The sequence below is a fragment of the Diuraphis noxia genome, unplaced genomic scaffold, assembly GCF_037042655.1.
Source record: "Diuraphis noxia isolate RWA-SAM2 unplaced genomic scaffold, SU_Dnox_SAM2 contig0005, whole genome shotgun sequence".
Classification (NCBI taxonomy): Eukaryota; Metazoa; Arthropoda; class Insecta; order Hemiptera; family Aphididae; genus Diuraphis; species Diuraphis noxia.
Window position 1 is genome coordinate 45,074,082 of NW_028301715.1, and position 15,530 is coordinate 45,089,611.

Below are 15,530 nucleotides of genomic sequence, written 5' to 3' on the forward strand. Positions count from 1 at the left end.
ACCTACTAATAAAATTGTACAGTTAATGTATTTCTTTCATGAAGTCGTTTTCATGGAAAAGTCATTTTCGGGTTTATTGTGACTTGTCCGGTAGCTTATGTTGCAGGCCGGGGCCCGGCTTCAATTGTTTTGGGTACCTAATACTCTTTACCAGGTAACTCAGTACGTAGAAAATATTATATTATTCAGTCTGTTATGGCCACCCGTGGCAAGCGCGTCGCGTAAATTTTCTGCTGACATCGACGTCCGCAAGTGTCGAATATTTTCCGCGTAGTGTTTCCGGTTTCGTTAAGTGTTTCATCGTACAGCATCGAGGATTACGCAGTCCGTCAAACCAGGTACAGAATAATATAATATACAACACTATTTTTAAATTTATTATTAAAACATTAATAACCGATTAGTTGAGGTGGTATAAAATATGCATAATAATAATATATAACGGTTAGCCCGTGAACCTCGTAAGTATGGAATTATACCTCCAAATCTGTTTTGAGAATGAAAAATATAGTTTATCCGTAATACAATTATTATTATGACGTGCATAGTATAAATGTATAATATAGGTATATACGTTTATAATAATTTAATTATTTGCCATCACATTATTCCGTTTTTCTGCGCATGTTGGCAGTAAAGGAAAACTGAAAACGAGAAAACGTCGTGTGTGCGTTTGATACTTGGGTGGTGGATTGTCCGTCCCGTTAATATTAAAGTTTAAAACTAAATAGTTGGTACTTTGGTAGTTGTTAGTTGGTATAGTTGGTACTCTCGTCTAATGGATAATAATTATTTTCAAAAATACGCAAATAACTAACTGCAAAAATGTATTGAATAAAATCATTTAGTTAACTCACTAATCTTTACGTTTTACAATAAATAATCGATGCGTTATATGCGCGCTATATAATTTCGATCGTGTTCGACGCTCGACCGGTAAATATTTAATGGAATAAAGGCCGACCACAGTCAAATGTTATACCGTTATAGGTTGATTGCGTTTATAGTCTTATAAAAAAAATTATCTTAATGAAAATTGAATGATCGGGTACTTTTTTACGAATCATCGATGATTCCCCATTTGACTATTTCGGCATAGTAGGACATTCTAATCAGACACATTTTTAATGTAGACATTTTCCTCCATTATTTGAAAAAAATGTATTTGAACATGAAGCAATTTTTTTTCGTCAAATGTTTAATTTTGTCTTAAGGAAAATAAAATAAGAACAACTATTTTAATATTAAATATTTAAATATAATATACATTTTTAGATGTACATTTTTTAGTTATTGACTTACTGAAACAATAAAAAGTACTGTTTATGCGTACTTCAGTACCACTGAGATATTTTTCAAACGCCATTTATAGTTAGATTTTCATAATTTATCATGATATTTTTATTAAATAGGTATACTTATGATTTATAATATAACTGTGTGGAATTTATAGTTTTATAAAAAAAAATGCACGATTAAATATCAAAAATTAGTATATAATGCTCGATCAATATAAACTTTAAATCTTAAGTGTACCTCACTCGTTAAAACAAGTTTGATGAGCCCTGCTTTTTAGGAATATTTAGATTAGAGGAATATAGCTGTACACTTATAAACTGCTGTGTGACGCCTCATCTTATCATTCTGTTAAAATATCATTTTGACGGGACGATATTATTACTATGCATTTTAGGATGGAAAGCAAAACAATAATTAACATTTACTTGTAAAATACATTTTGCAACATTTTGTAATCTTTGGTCGATGGTTTTGTGTTAGTTTTTGTAGAATATCGTTCTAAACTACACATGTAGGACGTATATGGTAGGATATATTTTATACTTCACAATAAATGCCACCACTGTGGGTTGCGGGCGTTGCGGCATTATATAATATTATAATGCGTAGGTAGTTGTTGTCATAGATATTATAAGAATAATCTTATATCTAAAATAAATATCTATGGTTGTTATCTACTTATCTATATCTTGGGCTGTATATATAGCGAAATAATTTAAACTAAACATCAGGGATACTAAAATAATCGTCAGATTACTATTATTACTATTTTAATCGATGTGTTTTGAATTTAACTCTTAGTAACGTTTTTTTATACTATACAGTATACTTATAGTCTATTATGTTGATTTTATTGATGTATTTTTTCGGAACAATGTTTGTATACCTATTTAGTATAATAATATAGTATATAAGCGTATATTATCATGCATATTTTATTATGACTGATGTATTTGGAAGTGTTAATGATAATTCATAACATGTGCTAACGTTAAATATAATTTTATATAAAATGTATTCTTGTACAGAAATAGATATTTTACAAAAGTATTTTTAGAATTAACATAACAGAAGAGAAATATATTTGTCCTTAAATAATGTTTTTTTCTCATCATTTTGATCTATATTATTATGTTTTGTTTTAAAATTTACACTATTAGAAAGGTGTAAGTGAATATTATATTTTAATGAACTTATAACTTTAATTAAAACGTAGTATAAATAATCCCATTAGGAGTATAAGACCACTAAAAATGAAAAGGTTAAATTCTTTGTATAAATGATCAGTAGAATAGTTTTGCTTTGCAAATGAATAATTAGTTATTTGTTTAAACAGCGTTTTTGTAAATAGATGAATGAAAGGTTATAAATGTTTATAGTAAGAATAACCAAAATAGTTATTATTTATCATGCACTCCAAAGGCCCATAGGCCATAGATGCACTTTTCATTATATACATATATATATTTTAAACATTAATGTGTATTTGACGAGTATTGGAATATATTATGTATAGTAGAATACAAATACAAAAATAACAATACACCTACGAATAAATAGGGTTGATTTTTTTGTCCTTAACCCTATTTCTTTCTATGCACATACAATTGAAGTTTAAATTAAATTTGTTTCAATAATATAAACAAAAAAACTTTCTGTTGTTGTATACATACTGTCTAGCAATGCAATATTTTCTTGTAAAACTGGAGGGTGTAAGTTCAATAACATGTAGTTTAGTTTGCCTATAAAGTAATGTCATAAGATTTAAGTGAAAAAAAATTACTTCCTAATGATAGGTTTTTTACTGTGTAAATTCTTTTTGTGTTCTTCTATTTGATATTCAGATTTTTTTTAGAACAAACATCACAAATATTCTGTACTTATAGTACTTATAATTTTGAATAATAAAAAAAAATTTTAAATATTTAATTTAACCTTTTTTTGCCTAACATTATTATTGTTTAAGTAAGTATAATATATCAACTACAAACTAGAATAATATTATACTAATTAAGATTTTATGAATGTTTTTTTTTTTCTTATAAACATCGGCCACAAAGGCCATTAGTTACAGTTATTTAAACATACATTTTTTTTTTAGATTTAAATGAATATTTTGAAAGCATCAATTACAATAGATAAATAAATTAAAATATTTCAAAAATAGTTTTCCGGATTTTAATTTTATAATTACAAATGAACGTCAATATGATCGTTTTTCATAATTTTTTGGAATAATTATGTAAATAAACAATGAATACATTTTACTTTAAAATAAAAAAAAAAAGTTTATGAAAACTTAGTTTTATTATAATATTTTGGTTTTAAATAGTATTAATTAATTTTTGTTGATATGAATATTTGTTTGGAAGTTTTTTTTAACCATATTTTTAATTATTTTATCCAAAAATTTGAATAGTATCGACGTAACGCCAAAACAATGTCTTTATTCAAGTATAAAATAAAATTAAATATGGCTTCACAATCAATCTATTAATCGTTTTATAAAATAAAATAAAAGTAATTGAATACAATATTATAATTAAATAATTTATTTCGTAATCTAACAATCTATTGTTTTGAAATATAATTTATCAACCAATTAAACTATATTTTTTAGTTTTTTCATAATTTAAGATATATTAAATTACTTAACAGAGAAAAGTTTCTTTCATAAACTTGATAATGTGTATATTATTATATTAACTGCTTATGTTGAAGGTGCTAGGATTTCTGGAAATTGAAATTAGTGTCTTAAATTCGAAATATTGCTGTTATACAAAAATTATGTGTTGACTCAGATTGTAAGAAGGGTCAATAGATGCAACAAAAGTTGAACAATGAGATAGATCTCCCTTGGCTATGGTCGTGGATACCGTTTGTGTGAGGGTAGGGGGTTCAGAACCCTCATAACATGGAAAGTATGTAAATCTAAATACAAATATTTAAAGCTATACCACTATATTTAAAGTATTTTATTTTACTATGATGACCTTTTCCCTCATTGCTATATTCTTGTCTGTGGTATTGTCCTTGACTATGAGGTGATATGTGAGTGTAGCCTATTTGAAAACTGTTGATTATATGATATCATTTTTTATAGAAGATACGACTAGTTTGTGCCATAGTAAGATAGCATAATTATGCGCAATTTGGAAATGTGACGTTAGGAAGGCTTATTACCCCCGAAAATAATTCAAAAAGTTTCCCTTTCCTTCCAAGATATTTATGATGAACAACATCGTTTATATTATTACATAATATAATTTTTTTTCAATATCATTAAAATCTGATCAGTTGTCACCAGAGCTGCTATAAACTAAAAATATTGTAATTATCTGTTGGTAACTAATTATATTTATCATAAAAAAAATATAAAATTGATTAAAACTTATGCGGAGTTCATTGTAATATTATTTGTTTTTTCTCACTGAACCGTACGCAACATATTATACATTGAAAAATCAATTTTGTTGTGTAAGCTGTAATATTTAAGTATATTGATCTATTATTTTATCACATTAAGACTTTTAAGAACATTATCTGTGTTTAAATTTTGGATTTCTCAAGATATTTTAGAGTTTATGCGAGTTATGGGTGCGTATAAAACATTACAATTTAAAAATGTACATTGCATCATAGAAAAATTGCACTTAAATGTCTGTTTGGTGTACATTTAATTAGAATCTCCTCTGAGGAAAAAAAATGATCCCTCCAAGTTCATTATTTTAGATTCTGAGCGGAACGATGAATGTATTGATTTTACCATGATGTGTGTTTTTTTTTTGTGTCTGTCATCACGTTTCGGGTCAGTAAAAGTGCTTCGACTTTTGACTTCAGTACCTTGTTCGATCAGAAAATGAATCTAGTTGGTACTTTGAGGGTTCAAAAGTAAAAAATTCTAAATACTTTTTTAAATAATCTAGAGAAAAACAAACTAAAAATTAAGGGCAAAACGGGAAATTTTACGCACTATCAGTTTTCGACAAAATCGATTTTGGTTTTTGATGTAACTTTAAAACAGATGACCATAGATATATGAAATTTTCACCGAATGTTTATATAAGTATATTCTATCCACCATGCAATTTTCAAAAATGTCCGATTTAAGTTGAACTATTCATAGGCATTTGGAATTTTCGATCAGTATTAGTTTTTTTAAAATTAATATCGATAAAAATTTATTTGTTAGGCAGAAAAGCTTGAAAATTAAATGCAAGGCTCCTAACATATTTTTACAATAGCAGTTGAAAAATAAAATAAATTCATAGTCACAATTTTTTTTTTTATAAGCATTAAAAGTTTGAATTTTGACAAAATACGTAAAAATCACAAAAATTCACAAATTATTTTAAGCTAGAAATTCATAAAAAATTTTCTTTTTAAATCTAACATTTATTTTCTTATTTTGATGTAACTCTAAAACAAATGACCACAGATGATATTTTCACTGAATGTTTATATAGGAATTTTATATATTTTATAAAATTTTCAAAATATTTTGATTTGTTTTAAACTGTTAACTGATATTTTAATTTTTCAACTTTTTTAGTTTTTTTTCTATAAATGTCGATAAAAATTTATTTGTTGGGTAGAAAAACTTGAAAATTTAATTCAAGGTCAAATTTTGACTAAATACGTAAAAATTACGGCAATGTTTAAATTATCTTAGATAGAAATTCCTTAAATTTTTTCTTTTTAGATCTAAGATTTGAAAATTTAATAAAAGGTTTCTAACATATTATTACTATAGCAGTTGAAAAATAAAAGAAATAGATAGTCACAATTTTATTGTATAAGCATTTAAAGTTCAAATTTTGACAAAATACGTAAAAATTACGGCAATGTTCAAATTATTTTACGCTAGAAATTTATAAAAATTTTACCTTTTATATCCAAGATTTGAAAATTTAATACAAGGCTCCTAAAATATTTTTACAATAGCAGTTGAAAATTAAAGAAATACATAGTCACAATTTTTTTTACAAGCAATCAAATTTTAATTTTGACAACATACGTAAAAATCACGAAAATTCGCAAATTATTTTAAGCTAGAAATTCATAAAAAATTGTTATTTTAAATCTAAGATTTGAAAATTTTGAATAATCTATAATATATCCTAGACAGATAAACCGTCTTCGCTCAGAATCGTTTTTCGTATACTATGATATAATATCATTGGATTCAAATTTAATTCCATCCATTACAGTAACCCAGTTGTACCTACTGTACAGCAGAGCGACATCCACTTTCCCGCTTTTTTTTAAATTTAACCTTAGGTTTTGCAGTTCAATATGTGATTGGATTTATTGTAATTTTGTAAATAGTGTTCTTATATATAAATATGGAGCTCAATAGTATTTACACTAAAATGATAATTAGAACTTTCGATTTAGATAAAAATAATGTTATTGATTATGGACGTGTCGAGTTTTTTTTTACTACTGTCAACGCGAATATCGTGTTTTATTTATAAGTTTTTATCAGTATAAGACATTATGTCGAAAAAACGAAAATATGTTCCAATGTTGATATAAAACTATGAAGGGTATGTTTTTTATACGTTAATAATCGGAAATTCGGAGTGATGAAGAATAAATTGTACTAAGCTTTCGAAAATCAGCGAGAAGAAAAAATAAAGAGTTAACTCGTCTTTAATCGAACTCGTCATTGGTGACGATATTATTTTACTGTGTACTGCGGTACAATAATAAATGTCGATAATAAATACCTACATCACTTGACGTTTTTTTATTTTTTCATAATATTACAACACCGTAATCGTAGGGTGCAGACACTGCAGAATTAGTAATAAATAACCAAACAGAAAAATATTGCCGCTTATTATACCATATAATATTACATACTTAGCAGTTTGCACAGTGAGGTCAGTGCGTGTGCATACTATATATACCTACACATCGCCGAATGCGGATCCACAGGCAGCACCCCCGCATCGTACCCCAGCCCAACCTGATGACGAAGTGGAATTTGGTGGTGTGTGTGTGGGGGGGGGGGGGGTGAATAGGTAAAGGCAGTGGTGGCGGCAGGTAAGACGATATGGTTTATGGAATAGCGGCGTTGGAGGCGGAGGTGGAGGGCGCGCGCGCCTGTGCGTGTTGCGTGTCCGGCGAGCGAGCGGTTCGTCGCTGCCACAGCCGCTTCCGCTGTGGCCGTCGTCGTCGTTGGTGGCGGTGATGGCGGTGGTGGTGGCGGTGGCGGCGACGGCCGAGGTGGCGCCGCATCGCGCGCGTATACTATTATACGTACGTGTACGAATCGATAGGGACACCGCGGCGGAGACGACCGCGGCGGCGGCGGCGGAGCGTTCGTAGCGCCTCGTTGGTCGTCCGCGCGGTCGCGCCACCGTAGCGCCGGCCACTCTAGCGCGCCGGAATCGCGTCGAGCGTCGTCACGCCGTCGCCGAGCACCGATTTCGCGCGGACCACCGACACGCACACAGACGCGCATGCGGCCAGCTCAAGCACATTTATTATACACATAATACACCGTCGTAAACACGCGCGTACACACACACGCGCACAAAAACGCGCGTGCGCTCATTTACGCGAAGCGCCGGTGTCGCCGCCGCCGCCGCTGTCGTCACACCACCGCTGCCGGTCACTGGTACCGTTGATGTCGACGTCAGTCCACCACGAGACCACGCACGCATTTGTCTTGCGTCACACAACTATTGCACGTCTTTTTCAATCTGTCCAATAAAAACTTACTGATTCATACACTGAAATAAAAAAAAAAAATAAAATAAAAACATACACATTTATATTTTCATACACATATATTATATACTTGGAAACGTGTATACGTATATATAAATATACATATATAATAATAATTATATATATATATATATATGTATGTAGTATGTATGTATGAATTTTTATACATGTGAAATATTATTATATTGTTGTGACATAATATTACTTAGTCTCTGAATTCCGACACGAATGCCCATCGGACGTAACATTATTAATTGACCGTTATCGAATGAGATCACGTGGCGACGACAAGTCGTTCGTACTCTGAGCGGTTAGGACATAAAATAAAATATAATATTAACAAAAAAAATATATACAAAAATTCGTTATATCGTATACAATTACTATCATACTTTTTCCCCGCGAGACAACGACGACGACGACTAGACGACGGACAAAATTTTTGCCGGTATCGGCATCCAAGGGGGCTTTTGACGGGCTGACCACCAGCGGCAACGTACGTATTCCGCACTGGCAGAATACACACGTGTTGGCACGTTTACACGTTTTACACGTAAGTTGTTTACACGTTTTATGTACATTTATTTTGTTGTTGCTGTGGTGGTTGTTGATGTTATTAATGTTATGATTATATAAATAAAATATCGAATACCTACCCATATGTTAACAAAATTATTTGGATAAAGTCACCGGTGCGATCCTTTTTTCATTAATTTGAAATGACATTCATTATTCTGTTGTCTTTATTATTATTACGTTTTCATCTATTTTTTAAGTATACAGCCCACCCAAAAATATGTATAAATTTAATAAACTCTAGAAATTGTTCTCGTCAAGTTCATGACTGTTTTACTTTTTTTTATGTAACATAGTTATCAAGACTTTTGGTTGCTCGTCAGTAAATTAAATGAATTCGCTTGGTTGAAATTATTCCTATTATTAACATATATTCAATTTCATTTATATTTTTTTTAAATTCTAATGAATCTTTTGGTTAGTTTTGGTGTAAATATGAGATTTTTTGTAAATTTTAACGATTTTCAAAATATCTGCCTCGAAATTATCAATTATTTGTTAAATTATTACAAAAATACTAAATTTTAGATTAGTATACAATAGTCATAAAGAGTCTGTAAAAATAGTGAAAATAATATAATTTTGGCATATTATACTTAATTATTATTAATATAATAATATAAGTATACAAGTTATTACTTATAAATAAATTATGTATCCCTTTTAAAATGTTTAACATAATATCTAACTTATCGTGAATTGCATATTATGTGGTATTTACTACTACATTATTAAATTAATTGCTTTATTATAATTCATTAGCATGCGATTTATTATAATTCCACTATTTTAGTATATTTCGTTTTGAAACTAATTACAGCCCTATAAGATTTTTCACGATTTTTATCAGTGTAAATTACTATTATGATTAATAAAATGATAGTTGTTTATAATTTTTGAACATTTAAAATACAAATATCATGTAAATTTATATAAATAACTTACAGAAAACAAGATAATATATATATTTTTTTATTTTATAAAAATGTTAAGTGCCTAAGAATATAAATAAAGATGATATCAGCTATTTTGTATGTTTGATGGATATTAGATGTAGACTACAACAATTTGCAAATGTGGTAGACGCTTCTCTTTTTATATTAATTCCTAGAGCGTCAGTTGTGTGTAACTTTTCTAACGCTACTTGACCTCTTTCCAAAGCTACGTGCTTCGTAAGTAAGGCTTCGTTTGATCGACGTTGTTAAGGCGATGAGTTTGTATTGCATATACTCTTCATTCCATATTATATTATGTACGAGTATTTTTTTCAGAGCCTCACTGTGTCCCTATTATTTAACAAAACTACATTTGCTATTTACCAAAGGGTTATAGCCTATAGACTATTGTGCTCAAATGAATCCTTATGTTTAACAGCTTATGAAAGATTACATGCATTATATCAAAAGATAATTGGGTCAACACGTTTTATTGTGTCAGAAAATGGTAAGGACATTTTTAGTAATTACAAATAAAATTGGATATACAAGAAAGAATATGTCCATGAAATTAATTTTTGTTTACTTTTAAATGTACATTTTACTTTTAGTATAGTACTATACGTCTAGTACCTATATATTCTTTAAGTATTTACTATATAATGTTAATTCCAAAAAGTAAACAAATATGTAAATATAGTAATATTTTGTATAAGTTGACACAAATAACGTAGATTTCAAATTGATTTTACTCTTTGGAAGTTTTTGTCACAGTTATAATTTTCCAAGCAGTAACTGCTGTACGCGCAGAAGATTACTGCCGGGGTGGTGTTTTTTATGTATGGAATTTCCGGCGGATCCGGAAAAATCAAATTCCCCTAGCTATATGGGACATGTATACTTTATGCCAGAGTTAAAAACCATTACTTCCGGAGGTCTAAATTCGTAAAAATGTGATTCAGAAATTAAGCTGATACATAGATAATAATTTTTACCTAGTTATTTCACGGTTGTAAAAATCAATCTATAATATTGTATTTATATATAATCTTCTATATATTTTTAATAAAAAATGTTCTATAAATAGTGAAATCTTGTTAGTGAGTCATTTAGAAATTTAGAATATAGAAAAATGGATACACGATTACATGATTGTTACTTATACGTTTAAGAATGTAAGATAGATAGGTTAGGTGTTAATTATTATAAAATTATTTAAAAAAACAACTATTAAATAGTTACGTGAATATATTTAGATGTATTTTGTTATAATATATAAAGAATTATAGAAATATTTATATTAAAATTTATAAATTTAAAACCAATTCAATAAATATATTAATCATAATAATATGATCTTATGGCATTACTTAAAGTTATTTTTTTATAAATATTTCTTATTCAGTTCTTCGGGCCTTAATTTATGCGATTTAGTATATTTGTGATCTAACTATACAACTGATGAACATAAAATGTTAATGTGGTTAGACATAAGTATTAAATATCATACGTATCCCTATCAAATCTACAAGATCATATAGTTATGAGTTGTCTACAAATTAAGATTTTATGAACGATTCATCTTAAGTTATTGAAGTATGTCAATATGTCATATTAAAATCAATAAAGTGTATCATTGTTCTAAGGTTTGATACGGTTAGCTAGAAAAATATAATTATGCAAGTACTGAATATGGATGATTTTAATAATCTTATTTATACACAATTATATAACCTATAGGTGCCTTAAATTGATTTACGGAAATTACTGATTTATAATAATATACATATGTTTGCTAGTCATATTAATATATTATATAGATAATAGATATATTACAAATATTGTATGCGTGGTCATAATAATCTAGTTTATAATGTATAAAATAGACTTCACATTCATTTAATAATAAATATCAAATATTATGGTTAAAGATTAAGGATTCTTGTGAGCCATTTCAGAAATACGTTAATTTAATAAACTATTAACCGAATAATATTAATAAGTAATTATTTATTTATCTAATTGTTACCCGTGTGATGATGTTGTGTAACAAAGAGTGGGGAAATTTTACAATGGCACTAAAAGTAAGCCTGATATACTTACGCATCATGAGCAATGTCTGGGAAAGATGTTGAGAATTTTACTGCGTACAATTTTGAAGCTTTATTTTATTTTGTTGTTTCTATAAATATAATATGGTACCTACTTTTGTCTTTTATAAGATACGAATTATATGTTTCACGATACAGAAATATTTTTTTTCTTTTGTAAACTCAATTTCAATTTCAATATTTTTATTTTTATTACTGTTATCAAAGTCTTATTTAATATAATGTTGAAAACACAATCAACTGTTATTCTATAGGTATATTACTTTATGCTTTTATAATAAACTCGAAGTGTTTAAGGTTTAAAATTGTCGTTACTCAAAAATATATTTCTGCTAGTGGTTGTAATAAACAATAATATAAAAATTAGTTTGAAATGGAGTAAATTATTTTTAATTATTTTATTACTACAATGCAACGTATTGAATGGGTTAATTTATTGGAGATGCTAAATGACAACCATATTATGTCAAATTTGCATAAAATGTTTAAGAATATTTAAAATTTAATTTTTATAAATAAGAAAAAGTAATTATTGAAAGGGTTTATTTAACTGAAAGACTAAATATAAATTTAAATGTAGGACATGATCGGGTTTTCGAAGAGATTTTTCAAGTCATACCAAGTACAAAATACAAATGCTTGGACTCTTGTAAAACTTGATCAATAGTTTACTACATTTACGGAATGGAGAATATATTATTAACGTATTGCGTTACAATATGAATATTATAATAATTATAAATGCCTATTTATATAAAAGAAATGGAAAATATTTCAGTTCACAATTATAATAAAATATTATATTTTTTAATGTAAGAACTTGAACGTTCATCTAGCTTTAATATTAACCCTTTTATTTTACATTTTTATACATAGGTTTTGATTATATATGATGGTTTTCGTAGCAGGTACCTACTTAATAAATTATCATTTTTATTTAATATCAAACCATATTATATTTGAAAGTTTTGAAATTTAATTTCTATAATAATAACTTAAATTGGTAATAAATTGTGCATCTTACTTTTCATATTCAAGATCCTACAAATAATATACAAAATTAAAAACAATAATTTTGTTATTTTTCAACAATACAACGATTTATAACTTTTATAGTATTATTTCGTTATTGTATTATACAATTATTAATTGTTTTCAGGTTTAAACTACAATTAATAAATAATATATTATTGAATATGTTGTAGTATATACTGTATGTTTGAAAGTAAAACTGTTTAAAATTAGAAAATAAGCAAAAGACATGTTTGGTATAAAACTTTAATAGGATCCTTTTATTATCTATTCAGTATTTACTACTTTGTACATCAATGTTGGGAAATGAATGTAGAAAATACAATTTTAATCAAAAAAATAATGTAATAGATCTATAATACATATACCTAGCTGAAAATGTATTAAATCATAAATTATGTTTAAGAGTAAGGATTTTGAAAAACTATTGTAGATTACTTGTCCCAATCGTATAAAAAAAAAATCATAAACCTTTTTTTTTAAATACTATTTTTAGATTCTGAACAAAATGATGAATGTATTGATTTTACAATGATGTGTGTTTTTTTTGTGTGTGTCTATGTACAGCATAACTAGTCGAAATAATGCTTCAATTTCAAACTTTGTGGGCGGTTTCCGACGTAAAAGTGAATATCTTTGGTGCATTATAAAGGTCAAAAGTAAACATTTTCCAACATTTTTCAAAAAAATCGAGAAAAACAAAAAAAAAATGACAAAAAAACGGGAATTTTTACGCAAAATCAGTTTTCGACCAAATCGATTTTTTTATATGGTTGTAATTCAAAAACTAATCACTATAAATACTTGAAATTTTCACCAAATGTTTATGTTAGTGATATCTATATATTTATATATTTTGGCTTTTTTTGAGATGTTTATAGACAAATGACATTTTCAATTTTTTGGCCCAATAAAAATAATTGAAAATTTAATAAAAAAATTCCTCATAAGTTATTCTTATAGTGATTCAAAAATTATAAGAATACAAAGGTAAAATTTTTTTTATTAGCATTTGAATTTCAAATATTGACATAAATTCGTCAAAACTATGAATCTTTTTTTCTGTCTGTCATCACGTTTTGGGGCAGTAAAAGTGCTTCGATTTTTGACTTCAGTACCTTATTCAATCAGAAAGTGAATCTAATTGGTACTCTGGGGTCAAAATAATTTTTTTAAATAATCGGGATAAACAAACCAAAAATTAAGGGAAAAAAGGGGAATTTTACGCACAATCAGTTTTCGAAAAAATTGATTTTGATTTTTGATGTAACTTTAAAACAAATGACCATTGGTACATGAAATTTTCACCGAATATTTATATAAGTATATTCTACCCTCAATACAATTTTTAAAAATTTTTGACTTAAGTTGAACTATTCATAGGTATATGCAATTTTCGATCATTATTAGTTTTTTTTAAATTAAAATCGATAAAAATTTATTTTTTGGGTAGATAATCTTGAAAATTTTATACAAGGCTCTTAACATATTGTTACAATAGCAGTTGAAAAATAAAATAAATTCATAGTCACAATTTTTTTTTTATAAGCATTCAAAGATTGAATTTTGACAAAATACGCCAACATCACAAAAATTCACAAATTGTTTTAAGCAAGAAATTCATGAAAAATTTTCTTTTTAAATCTAAGATTTGAAAATTTAATACAAGATTCCTAACAAATTTGTCAATCTTTATCACAAAAAAAAAAAAATGTCCACCGGAAATTCAAATTAAATTTTTATTAGCATTTGCATTTCAAATATTGACAAAAATTCATCAAAACCAAATTCATCAAAATGAATATTTGCGAATTATTTTGTAGTTCAAAATTCATAATATTGTTTGTATTTATATCTAAGGTTATACAATTCAACACTAAGTTTTCCATAAGTTTTGTTTCAAATAGCTATAGAGAAAATTTGACGCGTCATTATACGAAAAATGTTTTGAGTGTTTGAGTTTTAAATTTTTATGAAATCGCGTTATGATAACGATTTATCCTTAATCCTGGTATATGTTTATCCATGATAATATAAGGTAATATGATAACTATATGCAATTGTTTTGGAAAAATTGATTAACTATGCCTTGTGCAAAATGCGTCCTAATTGAAAAAAAATTTATTTGTTTCAAAATAGAATATATGACAATATTTAAATATAATATATCCTAGACTGACAAAACATCTCCGTTCAGAATCGTTTTTCGTATACATTCAAATTTAACCTACCCTATTCAGAGGTCCACCCCACTCTCTAATGTTCAGCAGAGTGACATCCACTTACCTGCCTTTTTTTTTTAAGTGAGGTAATTTACTAATGAATACTAAAGTTGTAACCTATGTAACTTAATCTAGTGGCTCTATAACCAATTTTTTATAGAAATAAATTGAAAAAAGGCTGGTAAGTCGTGGATGTCCCTCTGCTGTACAGTAGGTTACAAGTGGGTTACTGTAATGGATGGAATTAAATTTGAATCCAATGATATTATATCATAGTATACGAAAAACGATTCTGAGCGAAGACGGTTTATCTGTCTAGGATATATTATAGATTATTCAAAATTTTAAAATCTTAGATTTAAAATAAAATTTTTTTATGAATTTCTAGCTTAAAATAATTTGCGAATTTTCGTGATTTTTACGTATGTTGTCAAAATTAAAATTTGATTGCTTGTAAAAAAAATTGTGACTATGTATTTCTTTAATTTTCAACTGCTATTGTAAAAATATTTTAGGAGCCTTGTATTAAATTTTCAAATCTTGGATATAAAAGGTAAAATTTTTATAAATTTCTAGCGTAAAATAATTTGAACATTGCCGTAATTTTTACGTAT

General features: G+C 27.4%; 1 protein-coding gene across 2 annotated transcripts in view; it reads left to right on the plus strand.

Moving 5' to 3' along the window:
• cpx (synaptic transmission protein complexin) overlaps positions 1-15,530 on the plus strand; it is a 229,481-nt gene that overhangs the window by 10,426 nt on the left and 203,525 nt on the right. The window contains exon 1 of one of the 2 annotated variants that reach the window (XM_015525034.2): positions 7,901-8,593. The exons of the other annotated variant lie outside the window; for it this stretch is intronic. The gene's annotated coding sequence lies outside the window, so the exon portion shown is untranslated. Of the gene's footprint in view, positions 1-7,900; positions 8,594-15,530 lie in introns of those variants that run through there. 2 annotated transcript variants of the gene reach the window in all.